This window comes from Stegostoma tigrinum, unplaced genomic scaffold, assembly GCF_030684315.1.
Source record: "Stegostoma tigrinum isolate sSteTig4 unplaced genomic scaffold, sSteTig4.hap1 scaffold_49, whole genome shotgun sequence".
In the NCBI taxonomy this organism is placed as follows: domain Eukaryota; kingdom Metazoa; phylum Chordata; class Chondrichthyes; order Orectolobiformes; family Stegostomatidae; genus Stegostoma; species Stegostoma tigrinum.
Window position 1 is genome coordinate 4834890 of NW_026728419.1, and position 13829 is coordinate 4848718.

The window sequence follows — 13829 nt, forward strand, 5'->3', positions numbered from 1 at the left end:
CGGATGTCAGAGGCGGGTTCTTTACACAGAGAGTTATGAGAGCATGGAATGCGTTGCCAGCAGCAGTTGTGGAAGCAAGGTCATTGGGGTCATTTAAGAGACTACTAGACATGCATATGGTCACTGAAATTTGAGGGTGCATACATGAGGATCAATGGTCGGCACAACATCGTGGGCTGAAGGGCCTGTTCTGTGCTGTGCTGTTCTATGTTCTATTAAAAAGGCACATTAGCCAACTAAGCCTCAGCACCACACAAGCTGCTTCAGCTCCCATCCATATGTTCATGAACTTAAACACCCGAACACAGAAACTTTTTTTCTATCTCAATGTTAATCAGTGAGAATTTAAGTCAAGCACCAATTTTTTTAAAGACAGACAGTTCACAGTTGAACATTTCCAGTGAAAATGCACAGAAAGATACAATCTCCTCTTACACTGCTTTAAAACCGATATTTTCACAATTTAAACTGGTGGGATAAAGCGGATGTGTTCATCCTCTCTACCCATTAACACCCGTTAATACACACAGACGAAACCTCGCAAACTGCATTCATTCCTCTTCTCCCTGCTCAAGGAAAGATGAAAGTGTTTACAGAGAAGTTGCCAGGGTTGGAGCAGATGATCCGGAAGGAGAGGCTGAATAAAATCGGGTTCTTTACACTGGAGTGTTGGAGGCTGAGGGGTGACCTTATCGAAGTTAATAAAATCATGAGTAGCGATCAGGTCTTTTTCCCAGGATAGGGGAGTCCAAACTTCAGGTTATAGGTTTAAGGTTTGAGTGTAAAGATTTTAAAGGGACATAGGGTGTAATGTTTTGACACGCAGGATGGTGTGTGTATGGAATGAACTCACACTGGAAATGGTGTAGGCTGGTATAAACACAACATTTAAAAGGCATCGGCATGGATACATGTACAGGAAGGGTTTAGCGGGATATGGGCTAAATGTTCAAACAGGAGGAGATAAATTTTGGAAATCTGGTCGGCATGGACGAGAATGACCAAAGACACACTCTCTGTGCTGAATATCTCTCAGACTCGATAATTGCTTGAAGTTTAGAAATGGTTCACTCAAACATCCTACCTGCTACACACCAGTGAGGTCACACTTAGCAGATGTTGATAAATGCTCCAAGTGTTGGAAGAGATCTAGCCAGTCTTTCCATCAGGTCTCACACCAGCGAATTCACACGGGAGAGAAACCATGCATTTGTTCTGAGTGTGGGAAAGGATTGAATCAGTCATCCCACTTACTGAGACACCTTGGTAGCCACACAGATGATAAATGTTTTAGTGGCCTTGACTGTAGTTGTTCATTTTTATCAAATATTACGTACACATTCTTTGGTGACTGGAGAACTAATAACTCTACACATACAGACACAAAGCGGAGTAAGGAACTACACACCCATAATGTTGAACTCTGTAAATAATCTGTGCCAAGAAAAGAATGGCTTCTGATTTTTGCTTCACTGTAAAGCCCCTTTTTTGTGAAGGTGATAAATTTCAGAGAAAAATGTTTCCATAACTGTTCAAAGAGGCAAAAGATGCATTTGGGGTAGGATGTGGGATGTGGCTAATTTAGTTCTGGTAATGTGCAATGTGGCAGGTTTAATGAATTACATCAAGTTAAAAAATCTCCGAGACAACAGTGCCCATCAAATAGTGTCCATTAGAGTACGGTGGGTGAGTTGTGGGGTGTGGGTATTTCAACATGAAATATACCCTTTAATCCCGATTCTGTGTTCTGTTAATTAAACAATAGGAAGTCCATGCTCAATTATTAGCCAACACCATGAACTCTGACCTTGTGCTATGATCTTTTTTGACCCCTTTTTGAGTGCTGTGGAAAATTCAAGTAGTCTTCATCTGCGGGCTCCCTTTATAAACTCTGCTGTTAATATTAACAAGCATCTCTTGGTTAATTGTTAAGGCAATGGATTTCAAATCCATTTGCGGTGTTTTTGCACGGGTTCATATCCTGCTGACTGTGGGCAAAAGCTGAGAATGAATGCGAGGGCTGTTTGCTTCCTCCGTTTTGCTTGTGACAGGAATCAAAGCAGCAGGAAAAAAACATTTCACTCAGACCACCAACAGTGGGAAAAGGTAATTCACTGCCTGTCATAGCAGAACCAGCACAAACCTTCATAAAAGTTAAAGAGCTTTAAGGTATCCACTTGCCAGGCCAACAGGTGAGGCTGTGAGCCATGTCCTGGGAAATAAGTCTAAACAGTCAGTTCTGAGAAAGGTTCACCCAACCCTAAACAGTAACCCTGATTTTCCTTCACAAATACTGCCAGACGTATTGAACTTTTCCAGCAATTTTGGTTCTTTTCCAAGAACAATCAAGGTCAAGGGATTATGTTCAGGAAACTGTTTGATTCTTGGAATTCCTGAAGCATTGTGGGATGTACGTCACACAAAGCGAGTCCCAGCTGGTTGAGGATTGCCCCCTGTGGTCTACAGATGGCTCGTTGGTCCAGGGGTATGATTCTTGCTTTGGGTCTTACAGCATTTATAAATGCCAGAAGTCCCAGTTTTACATCTAAACAACCACACGTGTTTCGCCAAAGTACCCAATTAATTATCTCAAAAAGCAGCTTCGTGAAATGAAGTTGAACTGCCTGACTTTGGAATAGGGTAGAGGTCCCATTGCAGTGAACCCGGCCTAGGAATACACTTGTTCAAAGGAAGAACAAGAGTTTTAGAATGTTAACACAGGCAATCCGACTCTGAATGAATTCTTAGGCTGAAGCATTGCTAATCATGAACATGAAACCTCAGAAAGTGGGAAAGTGAAGTGATTGGGGATAGTGCTGAACAGGTTCATGTGAATCGTAGACAAAGAGGAGACTGGAAGAACAAAACAGTCCAGGCCGCATCAAAAGAATTGTTTCTGGAGGCAGAGAAGGTGTTGTGAGTAAGGAGCATCGAAGATAGGTCCAAATATTGAAGGTTTAAAATGTATCTGTATGTCAGAAATGAAGATGGGTTGGAAAGTTGAGACAGTCCTCCTTGGGGAATAGAAGGCTGTAAAGTGATCCGAACGAAGCTCTCCAAGTCACGAGGGGTCTAGACAGTGGAAATAAAGGCGTGAAAGTTCTACCACACCACGCCTGAAGGGATTGAGAATGATGAGGCAGATATTTGACGGCATGAGGAAAACAAAGTGAAAGTGACTTGAGGAAGAACGTTCTCACACAAGGAGTGGTTCGGGTCGGTAAATCTCGATCTGACAGCGACAGAGGCAGATTCAATTAACAAAAATACAATTGGACAGCTATGTTAAAAGTACCTGTGCAGATGTTACAGGGAGAAGGCAAAAGATTGATACTGAAAGTGATAATTAGTTGCTTATTGGGGAGACGTGACATAACTAAGGCAGGGTGTATGGCCTCCATCTGAGCTGTGACAAGTTTTGTGATTCTGAGTGAAATCATAAATTGACCAACAGAATGGGGGAAATTAGACAAAGCTTATATTTACACAGCTGTGACACTTCTGTGCACGACGGTGAAAAGCTTTGAACATCGTCATCGAATGGAAATGCTGCACTCCAGATGGAAAGCTGAATACTTGCCTGAGACACAGGTAGTTCATGGTAGCAGAGTGGCGCAGTGGAAGTGTGCTGGGCCCATAACCCAGAGGTCGATGGATCGAAACCATCCCCTGCTATTTTCTATTGGTCAGTGCTGTGGCTTGCAGTGAACTGCACTGTGCATTTTCATCAGCTGCCTGCTTCCCTCCGCTTCACGTATCTGAAATAAATACCTCATGTTGATGCACTGGCCAAGGCCACACAGGAGAGCTGATACACTTGCGAAGATCTGAATGGTCTTCTCCTGTTCTCAGTCGGTCTGTTCCAAACGGAATGTAAAACTTCCTCTCTGAGATGGGAATAAACCGATGAAGTAGAAACATGTAGCTTGCAATATTTTTGTCACAGCGAGTTTTGAGAAGATTTGTAGCTCAGGTTGAGGTTCTGGATGTGAGTTTGCTCGCTGAGCTGGAAGGTTAGTTTTCAGACGTTTCGTCACCATTCTGGGTAACATCATCAGTGAGCCTCCGACGAAGCGCTGGTGTTATGTCCCGCTTTCTATTTATCTGGTTAGGTTTCCTTGGGTTGGTGATGTCATTTCCTGCTCTTTTTCTCAGGGGATGGTAGATTGGCTCCAAGTCAATGTGTTTGATGGAATTCCGGTTGGAATGCCATGCTTCTAGGAATTCTCGTGCATGTCTCTGTTTGGCTTGTCCTAGGATTGATGTGTTGTCCCAATCAAAGTGGTGTCCTTCCTTATCTGTGTGTAAGGATACGAGTGACAGTGGGTCATGTCGTTTTGTGGCTAGTTGATGTTCATGTATCCTGGTGGCCAGCTTTCTGCCAGTTTGTCCAATGTAGTGTTTGTCACAGTTCATGCAACGTATTTTGTAGATGATGTTTGTTTTATCTGTTGTCTGTATAGGGTCTTTTAAGTTCATTAGCTGCTGTTTTAGCGTGTTGGTGGGTTTCTGGGCTACCCTGATGCCAAGGGGTCCGAGTAGTCTGGCAGTCATTTCGGAAATGTCTTTGATGTAGGGGAGAGTGGTTATGGTTTCTGAGCCCGTTTTGTCTGTTTGTTTGGGTTTATTGCTGAGAAATCGGCGGACTGTGTTCATAGGGTACACATTCTTTTTGAATACGCTGTATAGGTGATTTTTCTCTGCTCTGCATAGTTCTTCTGTGCTGCAGTGTGTGGTGGCTCGTTGGAATAATGTTCTAATGCAGCTTCGTTTGTGGGTGTTGGGATGGTTGCTCCTGTAGTTCAGTATTTGGTCCGTATGTGTTGTTTTCCTGTAGACACTGGTTTGAAGTTCCCCATTGGCTGTTCGCTCTACTGTGATATCTAGGAATGGCAGTTTGTTGTTGTTTTCCTCCTCTTTTGAGAATGTTATGCCAGTAAAGGTATTATTGATGGTCTTGAAGGTTTTCTCTAATTTGTTTCGTTTAGTGATGACAAAGGTGTCATCCACGTAGCAGACCCAAAGTTTGGGTTGGATGATTGGCAGAGCTGTTTGTTCGAGTCTCTGCATTACTGCCTCTGCTAAGAACCCTGATATCGGAGATCCCATGGGTGTACCGTTGGTTTGTCTGTAGGTTTTGTTATTGAAAGTGAAGTGGGTGCTGAGGCATAGGTCCACTAGCTTGATGATGTTGTCCTTGCTGATGAGGTTGGTGGTGTCTGGTGTATGTGTCTTCTGTTCTTCTAATAGTGTCGTCAGTGTTTCTTTGGCCAGGTTGATGTTGATGGATGTGAACAGGGCTGTTACGTCAAAGGAGACCATTATTTCATCCTCTTCTATCTTGGTGTCTTTGGTGTTCAGGAATTCTTGGGTGGAGTGAATGGAGTGGTGGGAGTCTTCTACTCGGTGTTTTAGTCTTTGGTGTAGTTCCTTGGCTAATCTGTAGGTTGGTGTTCCAGGTAGCGACACTATGGGCCTGAGGGGTGCTCCTGGTTTGTGAATTTTTGGTAGTCCGTAGAAGCGTGGTGTGTTGGATCCATCTGGTTTCATTTTTTGGAAGTCGCTCTTGTTTAATTCTCCAGATTTTTGAAGTTTTTTGAGTAAGGCTGTGATTCGGTTCTCGAGTTGTGGGGTCGGGTCTATCGCCACCTGTTGGTAAGTGTCAGTATCTGCAAGCAGTGCGTTCGCTTTCTCAATGTAGTCTGTTCGGTTTAAGATGACTGTCAAGCGTCCTTTGTCTGCAGGTAGGATAACGGTGTTTTTATCTTTTTTGAGTCCTTTTTGGGCTTTCCTTTCTTGTGTATTGAGTGTGTGTCCTTCCTTTTTCCTGCTTAGTGTTGGTGCGACTGACTGTCTGATGGTTTGCTGGGTTTCTTCTGTGAGTTTGTTGTCTTTCAGTGTGGTTTCTAACGCTGCTAAGAAATCTTTCTTGTCCGCATCCTGGAAGTTGTAATTTAATCCTCTAAATAAGACAGCTTTTTCAGTGTCTGTTAATGGTCGGTCAGAAGTTTTTTTTATCCATGTTTCTGTATTGTTATTTTGTGTGAGTTTGTCTGGTTTTTTTCGTTTTCTGTGTTTGCCGCTGCCTGATGTCTATGGCTCGTTGTGCTGTGCCTGTCCATTCATGGTCTGTCGCGTTAGCGAGTAAAGATTTTTGGCGCGAAATTTCCCGGTTGTATTTACGGAGTCTGTTGGCATCATTGATCACTTCTCTAAGCATTCTGTGGCTGTTTTGCTCTGCTATTCTTTTGGCTAGTGGGGTGTTAAGGGGAGGCTTGTATTTGAGACATTTAGGTAGTACCTGTTTCGTTAGGCATTCATGCAGCATGTACAGCTGTTCGCGGGTGGCACTCTGTCAGATGGCACTGGTTTCCCATCTTCGGGCCAGTTTTAGCATATTGCGCCCATAGGTGCGAGCGAGTTTTGAGAAGATTTGTAGCTCAGGTTGAGGTTCTGGATGTGAGTTTGCTCACTGAGCTGGAAGGTTAGTTTTCAGATGTTTCATCACCATTCTAGGTAACATCTGAAAAGATGTATTTCCAGTTCTCAGTCTAGCCGACATTACCACAATTCCCACATGACCAACTGGGAAATCTCAAGGAGGTGTAAATGACAGGAGGTCATCCAGGAAACTAAACTGTTCAGAGCATGCTGCAGAGATAATGGGAACTGCAGATGCTGGAGAATCCAAGATAACACAGTGTGAAGCTGGATGAACACAGCAGGCCAAGCAGCATAATAAAATGTGAGGCTGGATGAACACAGCAGGCCAAGCAGCATAATAAAATGTGAGGCTGGATGAACACAGCAGGCCAAGCAGCATCTCAGGAGCACAAAAGCTGATGTTTCGGGCCTAGACCCTTCATCAGAGAGGGGGATGGGGGGAGGGAACTGGAATAAATAGGGAGAGAGGGGGAGGCGGACCGAAGACGGAGAGTAAAGAAGATAGGTGGAGAGAGTGTAGGTGGGGAGGTAGGGGGGGGATAGGTCAGTCCAAGGAAGACGGACAGGTCAAGGAGGTGGGATGAGGTTAGTGGGTAGCTGGGGGTGCGGCTTGGGGTGGGAGGAAGGGATGGGTGAGAGGAAGAACCGGTTAGGGAGGCAGAGACAGGTTGGACTGGTTTTGGGATGCAGTGGGTGGGGGGGAAGAGCTGGGCTGGTTGTGTGGTGCAGTGGGGGGAGGGGATGAACTGGGCTGGTTTAGGGATGCAGTAGGGGAAGGGGAGATTTTGAAACTGGTGAAGTCCACATTGATACCATATGGCTGCAGGGTTCCCAGGCGGAATATGAGTTGCTGTTCCTGCAACCTTCGGGTGGCATCATTGTGGCACTGCAGGAGGCCCATGATGGACATGTCATCAAGAGAATGGGAGGGGGAGTGGAAATGGTTTGCGACTGGGAGGTGCAGTTCAGCATCTCGGGAGCACAAAAGCTGACGTTTCGGGCCGAGACCCTTCATGAGAGATGAAGATGCTCTCTGATGAAGGGTCAAGGCTCGAAACGTCAGCATTTGTGCTCCTGAGATGCTGCTTGGCCTGCTGTGTTCATCCAGTTTCACACTTTATTACACTGGACTATTAGTTTTTTTTCCATGCAGTGTATTTCAATGGCAAATAACTGTGGACAGGACAGATACAAACCATGTGCAACCTGCCTTAGCTGCAGTGAATCTTACTTATTTTCTGATAAAAGCTTGAAACATATGTTGTTTGCTGTTCCAACTGTTTCAGCTGCCTCTGCAGAAATGGACAATACGTGCTGTGACAATGCGATCCTCTTCCAAATTATTTTTGGTTTTCAGTTCTTCATTCGTTCACTACACCAAATCACTATAGAGGCCAAACCAACTCTGTACGAAGAACTGAATATCCTGCTTACTGCAACTCACATATTCCAACAGAAATTTAACAGGGATGAGGAATGACTGTTTCAATAGTTAAGGGTCGGCTGTTGAAAGGCTGATGTTTTCCAAGCCGTTTGATATTACTGGGACAGTTTTTTTTGTAATATGCAAAAAACAATTAATCAGGCCTTTCACAGGCCAACTCAACCTAAATGTAATTAAGCAAAATACTACAGATGCAGGAAATCAGAATGTGGGGAAGTTGGGGAAAACAGAAAGTGCTGCAAATACTCAGGCAACATCTGTGAAGAGACAAAGCTAACATTTCAGGGTTCAATCCTTAGCCCTGCTTTGGTCCTAGATGCATTTTCCAATAAAACAGCTGACCCACCTCAGAGCTCAGAAACTGCAAAAATGAACATGCAGCTTTTGTTTCAAGAAAAGGGAACAAGATGCAAGCAATGAGCATCAAACATCATTTTGACAAAGACCTTGTGACCAAAGCTTCTTCACCACGGGCTAGCTAATGCTCTAAACAGAGCTCAGTATACAGAAGTTATAAAGAGCAGAATTCAACTGCTAATCTTGAAGAATAATTTCTACTTTGCAGAAAATATTAAGGTTGTACGGACAGGGAGCCTTGCTGAGGAATTCAGTAATGAGCAGGAACTGGTTGGGGAGCTTTATCAAACATATTGTGATCATCTGATTTGACAAATACCATAATTTGCCTTCATGTACCTGCCATTTGTGTTCTGAAACTGTGCTGATGACTGCCAAGCGTGATGCAGCGGAGATTCTCCAAATACACCCATGTTGGAATTATTGATAAAGTCCCCCATATCAGCTGCCATGGGTCACCTTCACAACTTAAGCAATTAGCTGGTTCCCCTGTAGAACAGGACACATCACATTTGCCACTGCAGCCAAGTTAAATCTTTCAGTGGGGATGTCTGAGCTCAGATTTTTGCAAACATCTATATCAGGCCATGGGAAACATACATTACTGAAAGCAAGTTTGCATTTCATATTTCCACTTAAGGATTGCAGGAATATCCACTAGTTCCAATAATGAAGGGTGGTAATATAAACATTCAACCTAGAGCATTTATTAGAGTCACAGAGTTATACAGCACAGAAATAGACCCTTCAGTCCAATTTGTCCGTGCTGACCAAGTTTCCCAAACTGTACTAATCCCATTTGCTTTCATATCCCTGTAAAGTTTTCCTCTTTGGATAATTGTCCAAATGTCTTTTAAACTTTGTAATAAGCAGAATTCAGCTGTACATGTATGCGCCAATTCCTCTGGCAGTTCATTCCACATGCGATCCACCCTCTGTGTGAAAATATTGCCCCACAGGTCCCCGCTGCTTCCCTCATGCAAATAATGTGTTTGGGCCTTCAGAAAACATCAGTAAGATTTTGAAAAATATAATTAAATAGGTTATTACTCAAAATTAGAGCTCGGGATTGGGGTTAAATATCAACACTTGTTGGAAATTTCTTAAAGGACTTAAATTTGACACCAGGATTAAACAGTTTTGTTTGTGGATGATATGAGGGACTTAAGGGGAGGAAAGAGAGGAGGGGGAGAGGTGATTTTGGTTTGGGATAACATTATGGCTGTACTTAGGGAGGATTCCTGGGAGTTTGCCCAAGGAAATTATTTGTGTTGAACTATGAAAAAAGAAAGGGATGACCAACTTGTTGGGATTGTACAAAAGGCACCCGCAGTAGTCAACGGGAAATTGAGATGAAAATATGAAAGGAGATCTCAGATATCTGTGAGAATAACAGGGTTGTAATGGTTGGGGATTTTAACTTTCCAAACATAGACTGGGCCTGGCATAGTGTTAAGAGGTGGGATGGGAAGGAATTTGTTCAGTGTGTGAAAGAAAACTTTCTTATTCAGTCTGTGGATGTATATACAAAAGAAGGAGCAAAACTTGACCTGTTGGGAATAAGGCACGCAAATGATTGAGGCGACAGGAAGGGAGTACTTTGGGGCAAGTGATCATAATTCCATCAGTTTTAAAATAGTTATGGAAAAGGACAGACTGATCAAAAAGTTAAATTGAAAAAAAAAAACAATTTTCATGGTATGAGGCAGGAACTTTCAAAAGTTACGAAAACAGAAATTGCTGGTAAAGCTCAGCAGGTGTTGCTGCATCTGTTGAGAGAAATCAAACTCTTCAGTGACATTTAAGCAACTGCTGGACATGCACATGGACAGCAGTGAATTGAGGGGAATGTAGGTTAGGTTATTTTATTTTGTATTAGGATTAATCCACAGCACAACATCGTGGGCCGAAGGGCCTATACTGTGCTGTACTTTTCCATGTTCTATGTTTCAGGTCGATTGACCCTTCCTGAGCTCTGAGGGAGTTTCAATCGATCTGAAACGCAAACACTGATTTCTCTCCACAGATTATGCGAGACTTTTCCAGCAATTTCAGCTTTTGTTTCCAATTTAGAGCATCCGCAGTTTCTTCTGCGTTTTTACTTTCAAAATTTGACTGGGAGAGATTATTTGCAGGTAAAGATTGGGAATCAGGACTCCTTTAAAAAAGAGATAAGGAGAGTCCAGAGACAGTTTGTTGACGGTAATGTGAAGGGCAGGGCTGGTAGGTGCCGGGAATGCTGAAAATAGAGAAATTGAGGGTCCGCTTAAGAAAAACGAAGCATATGTTGTGTTGTGACAGCTGGGATTGAGCGAATCCCTGGACGAGCATAAGGACAATAAGTGTATATTTAGGAGCGAAATCAAGCGTGCATAAAAGGGACATGAAATAGCTTTGGCAAGTACAGTTAAGGAGCATCCAAAGAGATTCTAGAACAATAATAAGGGCAAAACAGTAATGAGGGAGAGAGTAGAGCCCTTTAAAGATCAACAAGGCCGTCTGTGTGTGAAACCGCAGGAGATGGGTGAGATACTAAATGAATATTTCACATCAGTATTTCCCCTGGAGAAAGACATGGAAGCTAGGGAACCTGGGGAAATAAACAGTGATGCCCTGAAAACAGTCCATATTACAAAGGAGGTGCTGGAGGTCTTAAAATGCATAAAGGTGGATAAGTCCCTGGGACCTGATCAGGTGTAACCCAGAGCTTTGTGGGAAGCTCAGGTAAATTACTGGGCCCTTTGCTGAGATATTTGTATCATCAAAAACCATGTGCAAGGTGCCAGCAGACTGGGGGTTGGCGAACGCGGTGCCATAATTTCAGACAGGTGGTAAGAAAAAGCCAGGGAACTATAAGCTGGTGAGTCTGACTCCAGTGGTAGATAAGTTGTTGTAGGGGATCCTGAGGGACAGGATTTACAGGTATTTGGAAAGGCAAGCACCGACTGCAGATGGTGAACATGGCTTTGTGCATGCGGAATTGTCTCTCACGAACTTGTTTGAGTATTTTTTAAAGAAGTAATGAAGAAGATTGTTGAAGGTGGAGCAGTGGATGTTGTTTATATGAACTTGTCAGGCATTCAACAAGGTACTGCATGGGTAGACTGCTAAGCAACGTTTGATTACGTGGAAAACGGGGACAGCTAGCCAGTTGGGCACAAAATTGGCTCAAAAGTAGGAGACAGGGTGATAGAAAGTTCATTTTCGGACTGAAGGCCTGTGACCAGTGGTGTACTACAAGGATTAATGCTGGCTCCACTGCTTTCTGTCATTTATGTAAATGGTTTGGATGTGAACACAGGAAGTATGGATAGTAGAAATGTGGACGACACCGAAATTGGAGGTGTAGTGGACAGCGAAGAAGGTTACCTGAGAGTACAACAGGACATTGATCAGCTGGGCCAGTGGGCCAAGGAGTGGCAAATGGAGTTTAATTTAGATAAAGGTGAGGGTCTGCATTTTGGAAAGTCAAATTACAGCAGGGCTTATAAACTTAGCAGTAAGATCCTGGGGAGTGTTGCAGAACAAAGAGACATTGGGGTGCAGGTGCATTGTTCTTTGAAAGTGCAGTCGCAGGTAGATAGGATAGTGAAGAGGGTGTTTGGTGTGCTTGCCTTTATTGCTCAGTGCATTGAGCATAGGAGTTGGAAGGTCACGTTGTAGCTGTACAGAACATTGGTTAGCCTACTTTTGGAATACTGCATCCAATTCTGGTCTCTCTGCTATAGGAAAGATGTGAAACTTGACACGATTCATATACCTGTCATTACGAGGATTCATTACAAGGATGTTGCCAGGTTTGGAGGGTTTGAGCTATCAGGAGGGGCTCGGGCTATTTTCCATGGGATGTCAAAGACTGAGGGGAGAGATTTTTAAAAATCATGATCGACATGGGGAGGGTGAATAGCCAAGGTTCTTTTTCCCAGGGGAGGGCAGTTGAAAACTACAGCACATAGTTTTAAGGTGAGAGGAGAAAGATTTGAAAAAGACCTAAGGGGTAATGTTTTCACGCAGAGGGTGTTGCATGTATCGAACAAGCTGCCAGAAGAAGTGGTGGAAGTGGGTACAATGACAGTTAAAAGGAATGTGGATGGGTATATAAATAGGAAGGTTTAGAGGGATATGGGCCAAATGCTGACAAATCGGACTCGGTCAGTTCAGGATATTTGGTTGGCATGGACAATTGGACCAAACGCTCTGTTTCGGTGCTGTACAGCTCAATGACTCCATGAGTACCAGAGACCAAAGTCCTCCTCACCTCAGGCTTCGGCTGAGGAGGAGGACCTGTCCACTTCTTTTCTGTTTCTTCCCTCCTTTTTTTTTGCTTCTTTCTTCTCAGTAATGTCCTGAATGTCAGGCCTCAGTGTGGGTCTGGCAAGGTGATCTGTCGGCTGACATGCCCTCAGCATGGACTTCTGGCCTTGAGGTGATTCCAGAGCAGTCTCCCGGCCTCGAGAGGCTCAAAGTGAAGCCTGGCATGGTCGGGTGTCAAAACTCAAACTGGAAGCTCGGTGCCAGCGCGAACTGGGTTAAAACGACTGACATTCTGAACTTTACATTTATATTTTAAAATTTATTCGTATGATCTATCATGGTGATTTTTAAAAAATTTACTGTTCTCACTTGTTCCAGGATTATAGATCAGAGGAATTTTTCTTTCTTTATTTTTCTAATTGTCTTCCTGACCAAGACTTTGTACTTAAGAATCTTAACCTGGGTACCTCTGTACCTAAAATGGCCCAGTACTTGGCATTTGAGTATATGTGACAATAAAGCTACTTCTCAGATTCAGTTCTAACATGGCACCTTATATTTGGGGACTACGCCCTCTGGTCATATAGTCTCCCATGAAGGGAATATTCTTTCAACATTTACCCTGTCAAGCCTCTTAAGAATCCTGTACAATTCAACAAAATCACATCCTCGTTTTTTTTTTAAATTCCAGACAGTCGTGTCCCAATCTGTTTAGCCTTTGCTGATAAGGTCATCCCAACACATTGGAGATCATCTAGTGACCGTTCTTAGTGCTGCCTCCAGTAAAATGATATCCTTTAAATAAGGGAGGAAAAACTGCTGACATCGTCCAAATGTGTCCCACCAGCACACCTCCCTCGTCTTACATTCTAACCCCTTAAAGTAAGGGCCGATATTCGATTTGTCTTCATGTTTACCTGCTGCATCTGTGTGCTAGCTTCCTGTGTTTTGTGCACAAGGAACTCAATTACCTTTGTTGCAGATTTGTTTTTTTTTTCATTTGAATAAAACAACTCCTTTATTCTCTTTCCAAAAATACCAAATTTGCACTTTCCCACATTATACTCCATTTGCTTTTTGTCTACTCAGACAGCAATATTTCATTGTGAACTGTTTGTATCTCTCTCACAACCCGCCTTTCTACTTATTTTTATGTTTTCTGCAAATGTTTGGCCTAACGTTACCTGCCTTTTGCCTTCCTCTGTTTTTGAATAGGGGTGTCACATTGGCAGTTTTCCAGATACTTCCCCAGAATCCAAAGATGAGGAAAACTACAACAGTACACCCACTATTCCTGGAGCTAACTCTTCTATCTGTCCCACCAATGCTT